Source organism: Coptis chinensis, chromosome 2 (genome assembly GCF_015680905.1).
Source record: "Coptis chinensis isolate HL-2020 chromosome 2, ASM1568090v1, whole genome shotgun sequence".
Taxonomy (NCBI): domain Eukaryota; kingdom Viridiplantae; phylum Streptophyta; class Magnoliopsida; order Ranunculales; family Ranunculaceae; genus Coptis; species Coptis chinensis.
Genome location: NC_141457.1, coordinates 6,280,123 through 6,290,904, shown reverse-complemented (window position 1 = coordinate 6,290,904; position 10,782 = coordinate 6,280,123).

Here is a 10,782-nt window from a genome sequence, read left to right as displayed (position 1 = left end):
GTGGGGTAACTTAGGAGACAAACTACTCATTCATATTTTAATGGATTTGTGCAAATTCATTTTTCTAACAATCCTCTACATGAATGAAAATTTGGCTTCTTCTATCATAAACATCGGATTTCTGTTCTTTTACAAATGAAAAGATACCACATCAGGTCAAGTAGCATGGGAGGCCTTGAACTTGCCTTAGTGAAAGATGATCGGATTTAATTGGACGATCAGTAGACTTCAATTAATGTCCTTGAACTGTCAGCCGTTTGTATAAACCTAGACAATCATCTTCACGCAGTACCTACTCGAATACTATTGGTTCTCACGTTTGTGTTCATTTTGGCCTTGAACACTTCTTAGTTTCAGAGAGTGCTTTTGAGACATTTGCCTTAAAATTCTCATAGAAGTGGCCCCACTGCACACTCACATAGGTGATTTCTATAAAGAGTATCCTGCAATACTCCACTTGGATAACATAACTTTCCAAGATATAATAAATCATTAAAAGCTTGACTTATCCTGGGTCTCACGGCAGATATGCACTGTCTTATATAGGAATGGGTTAGAGTATATTATTACTCTCCAGTGCTAACTGAGTCACAGACATAATTTAGTTGACCCTTTGAACCTAGAACTTGGGATCTCCAGTCAACTAGGTTGGTTTTTCCATTATGAGGACTCTTGGTTGATTATCTCAAAGGCTTTAAGCCCATTCCCTTTGATAATCTTTCCACTTGCTCTCTTGTTAAACCTTTTGTAAGCGGATCCACAATGTTATCTTTTGACCTTACATAGTCGATTGAGATAACTCCATTTGAGAGCAATTGTCTAACGGTGTTATGTCTACGACGTATGTGTCGAGACTTCCCGTTATACATGCTACTATGTGCTCTACCAATAGCAAATTAGCTATCACAGTGTATACACACTGCTGGCACAGGTTTAGCCCAGTTTGAAATATCCTCTAAGAAATTTCGAAGCCACTCTGCTTCTTCTCCAGCCTTGTCCAATGCAATGAATTCTGATTCCATAGTGGACCTCGCTATGCACGTTTGTTTTGAGGATTTCCAAGAAACAGCTGCACTTCCAAGTGTAAAGACATATCCACTTGTGAACTTTGAGTCTTTAGTGTCAGATATCCAATTAGCATCGCAGTACCCTTCTGGAACGGCTGGATATCTTGTATAGTGCAGGCCAAAATTCTGAGTATACTTTAAGTATCCCAAAACTTTCAGTATGGCAGTCCAATGATCTCTGCCAGGATTACTCGTATATTGACTTAGCTTGCTCACATAGTATGCTATGTCAGGCCTTGTACAGTTCATGACATACATTAAACTGCCAAGTATATGAGAATATGCGAATTGAGATATGCTATCTCCAGTATTTTTGGCTAAATGAAGATTTACGTCAACTGGTGACCTTTTTGGTGTGATGTTATATTTCTTGAACTTTTCAAGAATCGTCTCAATGTAATGAGATTGTGATAGAACAAGTCCATCCTCCGTCCTAGAGATCTTAATTCCTAGGATAACATCAGCGACACCTAAATCTTTCATGTCAAATTTATTAGACAACATTTGTTTGGTAGATTTTATGACATCCATGTTACTACCCAAAATTAGCATATCGTCTACATAGAGACAAACAATGACACATCCCTTTTGAGTACTTTTGACATAGACACACTTGTCACACTCGTTTATTTTAAAACCATTTGACAATATTCTATTGTCAAATTTCTCATGCCATTGCTTAGGTGCTTGCTTTAATCCATATAAGGATTTAACAAGCTTGCAAACTTTCCTTTCTTGTCCAAGAGCAATAAACCCTTCGGGTTGTTCCATGTATATTTCTTCATCTAACTCACCATTCAAGAATGCCGTCTTTACATCCATTTGATGTATCTCAAATCCATGTATTGATGCTATTGCTATTAGCATCCTGATGGAAGTTATTCTTGTAACTGGAGAATAAGTGTCAAAATAATCCAATCCAGCCTTCCTTTTGTCTAAAGTCTTTAACCACAAGTCTAGCTTTATACTTGTCGATTGATCCATCAGTCTTAAATTTCTTTGTGAATATCCACTTATATCCCAAAGTCTTGGAACCTGATAGTAAATCCACCAATTCCCATGTATGATTTTGCATTATCAATTCAATCTCGCTATTTATTGCTTCTTTCCAACAAGTAGCTTCTGGAGATGACATTACCTCCTTGAACATTTGAGGATTATTTTCCAACAAGTATGTTAGAAAATCAGGTCCAAAAGACGTTGACGTCCTTGACCTTTTGCTATGTCTAGGTTCCTCCTCAATTTTGCTTTGTGTAGGATGGTTACTAGTTGTAGCGTTTAAAGTTCTCTTATTGAATTTGGCTCTATACATATGTTATACGGAAACGTGTTTTCAAAGAATGAAGCATTTCTTGACTCAATAATCGTATTAACATGTATATCTTGAATCTCTGATTTATGAACGAGAAAACTATATACACTACTATTGTTAGCATATCCAATGAATACACAATCAATAGTCTTGGGTCATATCTTCACCTTCTTAGGTTTAGGGACTTCCACTTTAGCAAGACACCCCCACACTTTTACGAATTCGTAGGAAGTCTGGTGACCTTTCCATAATTCGTATGGTGTTTTAAGCGTCTTCTTGTTAGGAATCTTGTTGAGAATGTAATTGGCAGAAAGCAAAGCTTCCCCCCACAAATTCTGGGGTAAACCATAACTTAACAACATAGCATTCATCATCTCTTTTAGAGTTCGGTTTTTGCGTTCTGCAATACCATTTGATTGAGGTGAATAAGGAGCTGTAGTTTGATGAATGATTTCATGTTCAGAACAGAAACCTTCAAAAGGTGATTCATATTCACCTCCTCTATCACTCCTTATAGCCTTAATTTTTTTGCTTAGTTTATTTTCAACTTCATTTTTATAGTGTTTGAACACTTCAATTGCCTCATCTTTACTTCTCAACAAGTAAACATAACTATATCTAGTGCTATCGTCAATAAAAGTAATGAAATACTTTTTACCACCTCTAGTTTGCATGTGCTTAAGATCACATATATCTGTATGCATTAAGTCTAGAGGTTCAGTACTTCTTTCAATGGAATGAAAGGATGATCTGGTCAATTTGGATTCTACACAAGTTTCACATTTATGGTGTGGATCTATTTTTATCTTTGGTATATAGTCTAAATTAATTAATCTACGCAAAGTATCATAATTAACATGTCCTAATCTACCATGCCATACATGTGAAGACTCAATCAAGTAAACAAAAGATTCAACTTTATTGGCGCTCTTTGGCGCAATAGTAAAATAAGATATCTTAAAGAGCCCATCCTGAAGATAGCCCTTTCCCACGAATACATCATTCTTAGTTAGTACAAATTTATCAGAAACAAAGACTAACTTAAAGCCATTCTTGCTCAGCAGCGACCTAGAAACCAAGTTCTTGCGAATGTCAGGCACATAGAGCACCTCATTCAGAGTTAGTTCCTTCCTAGAAGTCAACCTCATCACCACCTTTCCTTTGCCTTCAACCTTGGACGTAGAAGAGTTTCCCATAAAGAGTTGTTCTTCCTTTTCCACAGCATGATAAGTGGTGAACATCGACTTGTTGGAGCATATGTAGCAAGTAGCACTAGTATCCACCCACCATTCTCTTTCATTTCCAATCATGAGACATTCAGAAATCACATCAGATAGGTTCATGTCATTAACATTATCCGAAAGCGTGTCCATTGTCACATTTGCTTCAGTTTTTTGCTTTTTGTACTTCTTTGGCTTGCGACATTCACTTGCCTTATGTCCAGCCTTCCCACAGTTATAACACTTGCCCTTGAACTTAGTAGGCGTACTAATCTCTTCACCTTGAGCTTTGTCTTGGTGCTTCCTCTTTCCTTTAGCACTTGATCCTTCCACAACATTGGCCTTTGCCACCATGGGATCCTTGCCCTTCTTCTCAGATAGGCGGTTATCTTCCTCTATCCTTAGATGGACAATCAGTTCTTCAAGATTCATATATTTGCGTTTATGCTAAGATAGTTCTTTAAATCCTTCCAAGATGGTGGTAATTTCTCAATCATAGTAGCCACTTAGAAAGATTCTCCTAGGGTCATTCCTTCAGCAATGACATCATGGAGGATTACTTGAAGTTCTTAGACTTGGCTTATGACGGTCTTACTATTAGTCATTTTGAAATCAAGAAATCTGCCAACTATGAATTTCATCATTCCAGCATTTTCACTCTTGTATTTCTTGTCCAACGAATCCCAAAGTTCCTTAGCAGTCTTGAACACACTATACACATTGTATAATGAGTCAGCCAACCCACTAAGGACATAATTTCTACATAAGAAATCAGCATGAAACCAAGCATCCTTGGCCAAAACCTTCTCCTTGTCGGTTTCATCAGGGCTTACATCAGGAGCCTTATCCCATAGAAACCTTGCTAAGTTCAGGGTGGTCAGATATAAGAGCATTTTCTGTTGCCAGTGCTTGAAATCAGTTCCATTGAACTTTTCAGGCTTCTCCCCATGAGGAAATGTAATGAGAAACAAAGATAGGAGCGATGCGGAATAAAAAGAGTAACTGGTGGTGTTGCCATATTTTGAAATACAACTACACTTTGTTATTCCCTTAAACCAAAAAAGAAAAAAAAAAAAAAAAACATAAACAAATTATGTTCGGTAAAGAGGAAGAAGAAAAAGAAATCTGTCTTAAGTTGTTAGGAATATACAACTTAATTGTACTTACTCTTTACCAATTACCAAACTATTTAAACCTTTTGTCTTGTACGTGTCTTGTACTTCTTAGTTAAATCCGAGCCTAGTGTAGATACACTATGTCCTTAAGATAGATTTTCCCCCTCACGGTGTTTGAAGGTTGATGGAAAACTGTCTTCCAAGATAGAGCATATTTCCTTCTATAGAAAGCTAGCACTTCAATTCTATAGAATCAGCGAACACAACATAGTATTTGACTAAGAACAGGGGGAGAAGAGAAAGATCAGAACTCTGTGTGATCTGGTGTGTCTTTCTCTCCAAATTCATCCACTATTTATAGGTGAGTGGTGCTTCTTTGAAACAACACAGTGACTCTTGGAAAAAAGTAAGCAACTCTTTGAAAAGTCACATGTTTCAAAAAGACACATCATTTCGGCATAAAACACTGTTTCGAACCAGTGCCTATTTCGAAAGGTCACACCTTTTCGGCATAATGCAATTGTTTGAACCAATCTGCACATTCGAAAGGTCGCACCTTTCCGGCATAATGCACTGTTTCGAACAAGTGCATCATTTTGAAAAGGTTTTTCTCACTTTACGTACTGTTTCAAGAAAAACCCATTTCATCTCAAGTGGGGTAACTTGGGAGACAAACTACTCATTCATATTTTAATGGATTTGTGCAAATTCATTTTTCTAACAATTTCTCCTCCGTGTATTAATCTCAAGAGTTAGACCCTGAAAGTTTTAATAGTATAGTACATCTTAGTTTAAAGAACTCATGCCTTAACCTATTCTCATATCCAATATTGAGTTGATTAATTAAAAGTTTATAGGTTTCGTTGTGGTGCAAGATACAAGTTTTTAGTGATTTGAAAGATGATTTTGTGATTTGTTATTATTAAGCCGGGAATTGAAGATTCCTAGAGTTGAAGATTGCTAAATCACCGACAATCTAATAAACTATTATACAAGCTAGAGTTTACTATTATACAAGCTAGAGTTTAAAAGGCCATCTCAATTCGATCTCTTTGTGCAGTGGCTGCTCATAGAAAGAATTTGTAAAGCCTTTTTTAGCACGCAGACTTTTTCAGTACACAGAATATCTAGTAGAGTTCGAGGCGTATGCCTTGGTCCAAAATCTAGTCTACAGACTAAATGTCTGGCCTATCGAAATAAAAAATTAGAAAACCCAAGCTCAATGCAATTGTGAAATAAACATAACCAGAGACTGTGTTGGTATTTTTTTGTCGTGGAGTTTGGAACTAAGTTGGTATTTTTGGAAGTCGTATCTGTTTCCATTTTGTTTTTGTTTTGTTTTTAGTCGGTGGTCAAGAAGGAAACCAGCTCTTTATGGGAAGCAAAAAAATCAAAAACCCTACATAAACCCTAATAGGAATTAGAAAGTGTAGTTCATCATCTCGCATGGTGAAAGGTATTTGCTAAATCTACAGTGTGCCTCGACGGTATTAACTATGAATCTTTGATGGGTTGGCCGGGCCCAATGTTTTTTAGAAAATCAAGTCCCATTCTTTATTGCCTAACCCAAATAGCTTGACCCAAATAACATAGCAAGATCTCAAAATCATGGAACAACAACGATTAGACTTTTGAGTAGAGGTGGCAATTTTAAAAATGGCCCAAGCTTGGAAAAATCTGGCCTGACATTAACACTTAGGTCGGCTAGGCCGGCCCTAGTTTACATATTAAGGGTTTAGGTTTGTATACCAAACCCAAAGCCTAGCCCGATAATAAGTCCTAATTTTTTTTGAGAACTAAATGTGTTCTATGATTATATTCAACTCTTTTTTTTTTGTTTTTTTTAGCAATACGAGGTGTAATTTCACTCACACCTTGTTTGTAGTAGCTAATTACCTACAAACTAAATACAATTTGTTTTGTTTTTCATTTTCAGTACATTTTGTGTCATAACATTAACAAGATAGAAAACTAATTATTGGTGATATAGAAAAAACCTTAAGATTATCAACTAATTTAATTTAAAACTCATTACACTTTCTTTTTGTAATATATATATACTACAAAAATTAGTTTTCTATCACCAATAATTAGTGATAGAAAACTATATAGTTAAATTAAATTTAACTATATATATATATATATATATATATAGGGTTCATGGAAGGAATGATGGTTGATCTAATGGATTAATTGCATACTTGATTAAAAATTGAACAAGTTTTGCTTTTAAATAGAGATTTTAAAATTCAATATTGTAAGTTTGAATTCAATATATATAGAGATTTTAAAATTCAATATATATAGAGATTTTTGGAAAAGTGAAGCTTTCACGATACAATATTGTAGCAGACGGGAGGTTCATGAAGGAATTAAGGAAAGTAAATATTGTAAGTTTGCAAACATATACATATATACTTTATCTTCTAATTGTTTCCCTATTTGTTTTGAGCTTTAATTTTTCATGTTGAACTCTTCAGTGTTGTTCTTGAACATTATTTTTCAATTTCTTCGAAAAAGGAAAAGACATATATAGCTCGCAATTGTAAAGGTTCTCATGCTTATACATTTAGGTTAAGTAATTGATCATTGTGAAAGAAATCATGTAATATTAAATAAAATCAATATTTTCAAATCGAAAACAAAAAAACAAAGCACTAAATATTAAGGTCCCAAGTGAAAATAATATATATATATATATTAGTAAATACAAAAGTATACCTTGTTCTCCGGCATGTTATCCCAATCCTTTAAAATGTAGCAAAACAAGAAAAATAAGAAATAAGAGTTGAGAAAGAAAATACAATGACCATCTACAACACCTACATCTTTTTTTGTTGAGAAAGTACTTTGACTTATGTTGTTTTCCATGACTAGTGAGGGATACTTGATATTTTGCAACAACCTCATTGAGAAACAGTACACCTCGTAACATTTAGGTTTTGGACATATTATTGCACTTGGGTGTTCGTTTCTCAGCAACATGAGACCATAACCCATGTAAGGATTGGTATTTGGTATCTTCACATTCATTACATCGAGGACGGAAGACATCCATTATTTGCATGTCATCATGTCCACTTCATAACTTAGGACATGCGTCAGGAGCTTGACTTAAGGGTCCAACCCAAAACATTTAACAACGGTTTTCCATGGACTAAGGCATGATATCAAAATAAAAAAAAAATTAAACAAAAAGAAAAGAGAAAACCCAAATTAAAATCCCATTAATTGTGAAATAAATAGGCCCGGCCATATAATAAGCCCTAACTTTTTTGAGAACTAAATGTGTTATATGATTATATTCAGTTCAATTTTTTGGTCTTTTTTTAGCAATATAGGTGTAACTTCACTCACACGTACAAATTAAATACAATTTGTTTTTCATTTTTACTACATTTTGTTTCATAGCATGAACAAGACAGAAAACCAATTATTGGCGAAATAGCAGAAATAAGGTTAGAAATACAGATTTATTGGGAATAAAAATTTATAGATATATGCTTTGAGCATCTCTAGGTGGTGGTAGTATCATTTGCAAGTTTGAAGGCGAAATTTGAAGAAAGTATCCTCAAATTTTGACAAACTCTAGGTGGTCGCAAACATTGGACACAAATTTGTATATATAGTCTACCATGTGCGCCATTGGTACTGTCGCACGCCATTATCAATGTCGCGTGCTATCGAGTAAAAAGACGCAGATTTCACAAATTTCTTCATTCTCACCCCACACTCCAAAACTATCTCCACAACCATTTTATTTTACCATGGTTTCTTCTTCATCACTACAAAAAACTAGCCAACATACCGACGTTGGCAAATCAACTCAACAATCGTGTTATTTTGATACACTCGATCAAGAGAGGTGTCAAATTTGCATCTCAACCAAGGAAACACCTTGCATTATCATGCAAGTATCTGAATGCAAGGTGTCCTAAAGCACCACATTGCCAATGTTATATGCTCATATATAGAAGACGTAGCGAAGATGGTGAAGAAGTAAGATTTTTGAAATGCATATATGATATGCCCTGGTATGGAATATATATATATATATATATAAAGACAGTTTGTTGATATGCACATGTTGTGGCGAGGATTATCATTGGTATAGGTATTGCCCATATGCATAGATACCATGCCCAAATGGTTGTGATGGCGTTAAAGAGCTGAAAAAGTTCGCTAACCTTGAAGGAAAAGGTCTTGATCTATTGAAGTGTTTAGTGTGTAGAGAATGTAAGTAGTTGAGTGCTGTAATGGAAAATGTTAAGAATGGTTAATCATTTTATTTTCTATGACTATGTAACGTAATATGTTTATTTTAATATGAATGAATTGAACTTTTATTTTCTATAAATATATGTTAGTTTAAATTAATATATATATAATAAAATAAAAATTGATTAATATTGTTTATTGATGATTAAGAAGAAACATGCATTTACGAAATTAAATTAAATTACAACAATCAACATCGATCACCCCTAATGTTCCATAGATGCTCGACAAGGTCCCTTTTAAGTCTATCATACATAGTCTTTGATTGAACTCATAGAGTCCCCTCAATGTAGTGTTCCCGAGTAGGTGGGATCTGTGGTTGCCCTTTTGGATCAGGAATGTACCTCCTCATTTTATAATTTTTATTCTTAGCTCCAATTATCATATTGTGCAATATGATACATGCTCTGATAACAGTACCCATTGTCTCCAAATGCAATAATTTGCAAGCTTTTGCTAAAATCCTAAATTTACATTGCAAAACCCTAAAAACTCTTTCAATATCTTTCTTTGCAGTTTCCTACATCATTGCGAACCACTTCATCTTTAGAGCATTAGGTTTTGAAATTATTTGTATAATTGTCGCATAGTTAGGATAGATACCATTAGCTAAATAATAACCCATATTGTAGCTATGATGATTTACATCAAAATAAATAGGTGTGGAAGTATCATTGATCACGTGCTCAAATACCGGCGAGTTGTCCAACACGTTGATGTCATTGTGTGACCCTGCCATCTCAAAGAAAGAATGTTGTATCCACAGGTCTTCGGTTGCAACAGCTTCGAGAATAACAGATGATTTTCCAAAATGACCATTGTAAGCACCTTGCTATCCAGTTGAACAATTATGTCATTCCCAATGCATGCAATCAATGCTTCCCAACATACCCGGCCATCCACGTTTGGTAGAATGTGCAAGTAATCGTTCTGTACCTGCAATGTTTGGCTTTCGCAAGTAGACTTAACCGTACAATTTGATAATTGTATCACAGAAATGCTTCAACGCCTGGTTTCCGGATTGCTTAAAAATGTATAATTGATCGTCAATTTGATTAGCCACTGTACCGCCATAACCAAAAATACACAAAGTTACAGCCACCTTGATCAAATGATCTATCTTAGGTTTACCAGCATTGTTAAATTAGGCTGAAAATACTTAAAATGAGTCTGAATATCATTGAAGATGGGAAGGAATAAATATTTTTTCATACGAAAGCGCCATTTGAAATCCTCTTTCGGAAAAATAGGATGATCGACGAAGTGGTTGGCCTTCAAGATTTCCAAAGTCAAAGTCAAAGCATAGTTTATATGTTTTACTTTTCAACCCTTCTTTGAACCACCATATGGTGCCTTCGAAGCATGTACTTGTGCTTGTGCAAGTACAACCAAACTGTGCTTTATAAAGGGAATGACGTTAACAAATTCCTCATCAAGACTATTGTGAGGGACATATATTGTCATCAATATATTTGCGACATGTGTCAATACCATTGATCATATCTTGAGACTAACTTAGTGGATCGTTACAATTAATCATCTCAAGAGTCATGAGTTACCAAATGGTTACAAAATGAACATTAATACGTGCATTAATGCAATACTAAATGTCATTAACCAATGGAACACCAAAAGGGCAGAGGGAGAGAATTCTATATATTTCCTTTCCACTCTCAAACAAGGGAGAAGGATTCGATGCTTCTTCTCCATTCACCATTAATCATTCGATCACCAAATTCTAATACGAACTACGAACTGACTTGATTCCAGTTCTCTGGAGAACTGGATAT